Below are 6,969 nucleotides of genomic sequence, written 5' to 3' on the forward strand. Positions count from 1 at the left end.
GTTTTAAATTCGAATTTGTTATTGCGTATTGGTTCGATTATAGAACGATTGTAAACGTTTCAGAAAATTGATCAAATTGAAAATAGTTCGTTTGATTTTCGGCAATTCTCTTCAGCGGTAGGTGTTATATAACAATTACTATGGTTATTGAAATATTGGATGTAAATGGGGTTTGCTTGCAAAACCTCCGCTGACGAAGTCGCGGGTAACAGCTAGTTTTACTATATTAATATGAAACTTTTTTACTTATATTAATATGAAACTCGCGTGTGTAATTATAACAAATTAATACAAGCCTAAAGTTTATTGCTGCTTCCTTGAAATAAGTTTATGGGTTCTTAGAGCTATTCCACCAATAACGACAATCGCACTCACAATATTGTTTATTGTTCATACAGAAACTTCGTATTTGGTTTTAGATTTGAATAAAAATCCCCAATGAGTGAAAAAAATATCTAATCATTTTGCATTTCTTTCGTAATACTTCGCGATGTTTTCAGTTGATCAATGCTCAAATTTCTCCACGGACCACCCAAATTTTCTCGCGGAGCATCAATGGTCCACGGACCACCGGTTGCCAACCGCTGCTTTAGAGTATTTTAAATTCTAATTTATGTAGTAAAATCGATACTTGTTTTGAGTATACTTCAAAATACAAAAAGTACTTTATTTATAGTATTTATAGTAACAACACAAATACTTTGAACATCCTAGCTAAAGTATTCATATGAAATACCAAATACTCCCAAATTATTAAAACCAACAACTGAAACTTTAATTTGTAATGCCTCGTTTTATATATACTTTACAGTATATGCGTGAGATAACCTGGGGGCACAGGGGATGTTTCCTAAATGCCACTTAATTAATTAATCAGCACAGGTTGCTAAAACCCGACCTCGGTGTCGTCAGATGGCTAAAGCTTGATAGGAGGGCAAAATCGAGTGAGGAGTACGTGAGCAAGTCGAGAGGTGTCCGTTTTTCGCAGTGACAGGAGACAGGTTTAACATATAACAAAAAGAAAGGTTTATTATATAACTACTAGTTGAATACATACACGGGTTAAATAAGGCTAAAGACGGCTCAATGCGATTAGGATACGATTACAAGTCTAACCTAGGTTCATCTACCGGCTAGGCCCATTTTCCAGAGAGAGAGAGAGTTACCTAATAATTACATCTTATGTTGGAGGTAACAGTTCTATATGGAAGTGTCGCAACCGTTGAGTGTCTTCTAACCGATATCTTCTCCTTTCGTTGGATCAGGTCCAGTGTATGGAGGTCGTAGAGACAGAATGCAGTTACCAAAAAACTAACTTCCAGTTCGATCACCCTGAGCTTCCGGTAGCTCTCGCTTTTATATCATTGTCGTGGGAAAGAGGTCATGTTATCGACAAATGTTGACGATGACAAGCATTCTTGACAGCTAACAAGTAAGTGTCAACTTTCCCATTGACTTGTTACTAGAACCGGTGACCTTCGCCCTTATTCACCATTTTTTCTATTGGGGAATGTTTACATTTCAAAAAACACAATTCACCTTAATTTTACAATCCCTTAAAATCCGCGACCTCACATATGTATCTTACGTTTGAAGCAAGTACTGTCTATTAATTTTGAACTTTAATGCAATTAAAACTGTTTCAAAGCATTGAAAGCTAAAGTTTATTTTTATTCTAATAATATTATGTCCATAATAGATTATTACTTGTTGTAGCTAAACGACTTGAATAAAGTTAGAATATATTTATAAATATATTTCGCGTTTTTATGGTAAAAGTATTATATCCAAAAAACTTTTCACAGAACTGTACGATATAAATGTACGTTAAATAATTTATACAGAAGATAACGTTAAAATTATATTTGATTACATATAGAATATAAACATATAAAATTATTTACAAGATAATGACATTATTTTCTGCAATTTTGATTATTTTATTACAGATGCACTTCGTTTATAAATCAATAGAGTGTTTTCCTTAAAAACTCTATTTAAAAATTAGTTTACTTTTTGCAATAGTATAAAAGAATAATACTTTTCATACTTACTTTATTTTATTCTAGTACTTCTTTTAATTAGATAATAAAATTAATAATTTCAACTATAATAGAACGTATTCGAGACTGACTTTACTGTCTTCGATATAAATGTGGCGAATGAATTCGATTTTAATTACCGAAGTAAATATGTTGTCATGGTAATAAGTTTTCGAAAAATATCGATTGGCATTTAACAGAAGTGCGAGATTAATCTTTAATTATTTACAAAATCTTACTTAATTTCTTATTTAATTTCCATTTAGTTTAGAAAATGACAAAAGTTATATGAACTGTTTATATATCTGTCCCTTTGAGTGTATTCTGATTACATTTATCTTGAAGTAAGCAATTCATGGGAATTAGTATATGCTTATAAACATCCCGAAAAATTTTCATATATATGTTTTATTTTTATACCTGAACTTAATATTTCAGTACGTATAGTAACATATAACAAAAATTCAAAGTATATTCTTATATATTTCGTGTACTTTACTTTTTTGCAATTTTTCCACGTCAACTATCAAAAACCTAGAGTTTAATCATTTAAATCACAGTAACTGATGAAATATTATTGTGAAATATTATTTTTACAGTAAAAAAATTAATTATGTTTGTGTCATGCTATTCCATTTTTAATATTATTTTACTTATTTAATTTAAATATTCTTCATTTCAAACAAAAATTTATATATAATTTTCATTGCATATCATCATATGAAACTTTTCTAAAGTATCAACCAATCAATGCTAAACTTACTGATAATTTTGAATAATAGAAAATATTCAGTCATAAATATGCCGATATTGTATTTATATCAAAACTTTAAAGACATTTAATATAAATTAAAATTATTTTAAAATTAGAAATAGCAGACAACAACAATAGATTTTCTATTGTCTGCACTGGATAGATTTTTCTATTGTCTGCGCTATTACGTAATTCGTTGTCAAACTCAAAATTATTTATTAAAATCGTCGATAATTTAGCTAATAAACAAATATATTATTATACCGCCATGACTGAATAAAGTACTCATATAGCAAATGAAAAGTGTTCTGTACACATACAAAACTTTTAGAAAATTATTCTTAAATCATTATAAAATAACTTATTTATTTAAATAAATTTACATAGAATATTTTAATTTAAAAAAGAAATCTTTTGCTTAATTGGATGAAACGTTATAACAGTTAGAGGGAAAAACAGTAAGATGGGTGAAATTTCATTGCTGACATGGCGATTTTATCTTCTGGTTTTTCTCGCACTCTTTCGGCTAACAGAATCTTCCTGGCATTTTTTATATTGAATAAGATTAAGGAAAACATATGGACAGATAGAAGACGTAGGAATTTATAAGTACACCATTTTTTTTTCAAATTGCAGCCTAACAATTGTGCAAAGTTTCCGTACTCAGTTAATGACAAGCGCACATCACTGTTTTTCTATATTTGGATTTGAACAATTCTATCACTATTAAGGACTGTAATTAAATACATTTATGTAATGTATATTAGATCAGTTTGTATCAGTGGCATATTCAAAATTTTGAAAATATTGATTCTAGTCAATACACATGCTTAGTCTTTTTTACTTTATCAGCTTTTATATATAACAGAGGGATAGTATGGAGATCGTTCAAAAATGACCTCCCAAATGAGCCGAATTCTTAAGGTACTAAAATTTGTAAACTCTCTCTCTCTACGATGATAATGCGCGTAATTGCAAACTTATTTAAATGTGTGACGTACTGTACGTACTGTACGAAATTTCGTGCCGTCTAATAAATGTTTAATTGTAATTAATTATGTTGAGTGACTCTTTCCTTCCGTATGTCGTCATTTCTTACTCCATCCTATTACCTGCAGTCTCACATACGAGATCACGTTATTACCGTCAACAATCTGCTCAAAAACTCAAGTAGGGGGTAACCTGCTTGGTGTTTGAAATTTCCGAATTTATTGTGTAATCACTTATACAATAAATTAGCATTGAACAATAATTAAACTCTTCTACTTGCTTACTTGCTTATTTATATACATATTGTTACAAATAAATTATGATGATAAATGGTTTTGAACAAGCCAGTCTTTGGCAGTTTATCATCAGATTATTGTGGATAATTTAATGACTATTACGTACATTGTTAATAATTGTTCTATCATTAAAAAGAACGTGCAAAGCAAAATAATAAACAAACACCTTTATCGTTGCCGAGAAAATTTAATTAAAACAAACGTTTTCGTCCTATTCCATAGGCCCTCGTCAGGTTTAAAACGGACAATTGGAAGATTTCGCTCCACAAGATCGAATACAAATATTCAAATTTCAAAAAACTGACAACGGATTAAAAAGATAATACTGTATACTAATAATGTATAAAAAAATAGCCTTAGGGTACAATAAAGGCACAATAACAGGAATTGTTAGAAGATGAGAGAAGAGCATAAAAACGGGCTCAATACAAGGTCCCAGTAAAATCACAAAATTCGCTTATAACAGATATGCCAAAGGCATTATGAAAGAAATTGCAGACCGCAAAGGATCAACAATAATTCTAAAAAGAGCCCCGAACATATATAAAATTTTAAGAAATGACAAGGATAGCATTAGGAAGGAAGAAAAAGCAGGTGTGTATAGGATACCATACGAAAACCCGCAGCTTATACTCAAACTATACTCTAACCCCTTATACTCAAACTATACTTATACTCTAACCCCTTATACTCAAATTCCTTGTTGTAACGCCGATATAATCTTTCTTAATCCCCAATTAAGAAAGATTATATCGGCGTTACAACAAGGAATTTGAGTATAAGGCTAAAAAGTAGCACAAGTATAACATCAAAAAAAAGTTCGAACGCGACGATACTATCCCAGATGGCTCAGGCACAAAGTTCGGTAGTTAAATGGGATGATTCGGACATTATCAAGCCAGTGAGATCCCCAACATTAGCGAAGACTGCTGAGAAAATAGAGATTTATAAGAGCAAATTAAAGGAGACTTGTATTAATGCGAGGGACGCGGAAGACCTTCCATCGGCCTGGAAGTATATTGTTAAAAAATCTGTCGCAAACTCATAATTTACACTTTAATTTTATTGTATTAGTTGATACTTATATTTAGTAGTATTTCTGAGTTTATTTTATTTTATTCTTTGTTTTTACTATATTTTTTTATACNTGTTAAAAAATCTGCCGCAAACTCATAATTTACACTTTAATTTTATTGTATTAGTTGATACTTATATTTAGTAGTATTTCTGAGTTTATTTTATTTTATTCTTTGTTTTTACTATATTTTTTTATACATTACTAGTATATTATCTTTTTAATCCGTTATCAGTTTTTTTTTAAATTCGAATATTTGTATTCGATCTTGTGGAGCGAAATCTTCCAATTGTCCGTTTTAAACCTGACGATGGTTTATGGAATAGGTCGAAAACGTTTGTTTTAATTAACTTTTCTCAGCAACGACAAAGGTGTTTGGTTATTAATGACAATTGTTCTTACTGATCTCATATATATATAAACATAGATTCAACAATTAAACATTGACACAATATTTAGTGTGGCATAAATTTTTTTCAATTTTTACTACGAAATTCAGTTCCATATAAGATAATTTATAACATTGTAAAAACTAGTATACATGCATTACTAGTAATTTATTCTTCGATTAAATATAGTGCGAATTCGGCGTAACCTCATAATAGATTTTCCATAGAAATTGATAAATTTTAATTCAACATGTATTATTCTACGAAGTTATATTTATAAATCAAAATTTCTAATGTGCTTTTTAATACAAATGACATTGTAGCGTGTGTATTTCTGTATTATAACAAGCAAACAGAAGTGATTTTACAGAATCCATATGATCACATCCTGCCTACTTAATGTTTTAAATGTATGTACTTTTCAATTCTGGTAATGTTTCCTATTCTAGTAATATTATTAAGTATAAAATTATTGATTTACAGAGTGTGTCATACTACTGATATTAAAGACAATTTAAAGAGTTTGTGAAACAATTTCTTTCTTGAAATCTCTTCTGTCTAAATAAATAATGCGACAATATACCTATGTTTATTCTAATCACCCATCTATGAAGGTTTATTCAATTATTAAGACGTAGCAATACGTAACAATTAACAGATTTAATTTAGCGAAAATTAATTTTTACGCATACTTTAAAGTAAAACCTGTCCAAATCGGAACCTGAATAAAACGGAAACCTGCGTAAACAGGGAGAAAAAACTCTTCCAAACAAAGCGATTTTCTATGTTAAAACCAAACCAGAAAAAAAATTCGGTACCGCACGATTCCGGTTTACACAGGTTTTACTATATATATATATATCTATTATACATTTTTTATTATATGTTTTACACTTATTATATCAAATTATAGGGGAGACCAGGGCAAGATCGGCATGTTAAGCTTTACTTAAATTTTGTGTTATAAATACTGCTGTAAACTGAAAAAAAAGCTTTGCATATTGTCTATTGGGATGTTTTCTTACTATAGAACTGGTTAAAATCAGTTTGGAAATAAAAATAATTAAAACAATTACAACTTTACAAGAAGAGAGAAATTGACGAAGTTGCCCCGGGTATAGGGACAAGATCGGCAACTTCTCTCTTTTTGTAAAGTTGTAATTATTTTAATTATTTTTATTAAAGTTGCCCCTGGTATAGGGGCAACAGTAATGGGGCAAGATAGGCACGTATATAAAATTATGTTATTAACAATGTATAAGTTGGAATTCACTATTAAAACAAAGAAATACAAATCCAACACCCATTTAATATTATTACAACGAAATGCAAGTTCAAAGACATATATACATGAATAACAAATGCAAACATGTTTTCATTTATCATCTGTTTGATTTTTATCCTTTGCTTCTAATGTGGCTTT

Source organism: Centruroides sculpturatus, unplaced genomic scaffold (genome assembly GCF_000671375.1).
Source record: "Centruroides sculpturatus isolate CEXI.00-Female unplaced genomic scaffold, Cexi_2.0 scaffold1717, whole genome shotgun sequence".
Taxonomy (NCBI): domain Eukaryota; kingdom Metazoa; phylum Arthropoda; class Arachnida; order Scorpiones; family Buthidae; genus Centruroides; species Centruroides sculpturatus.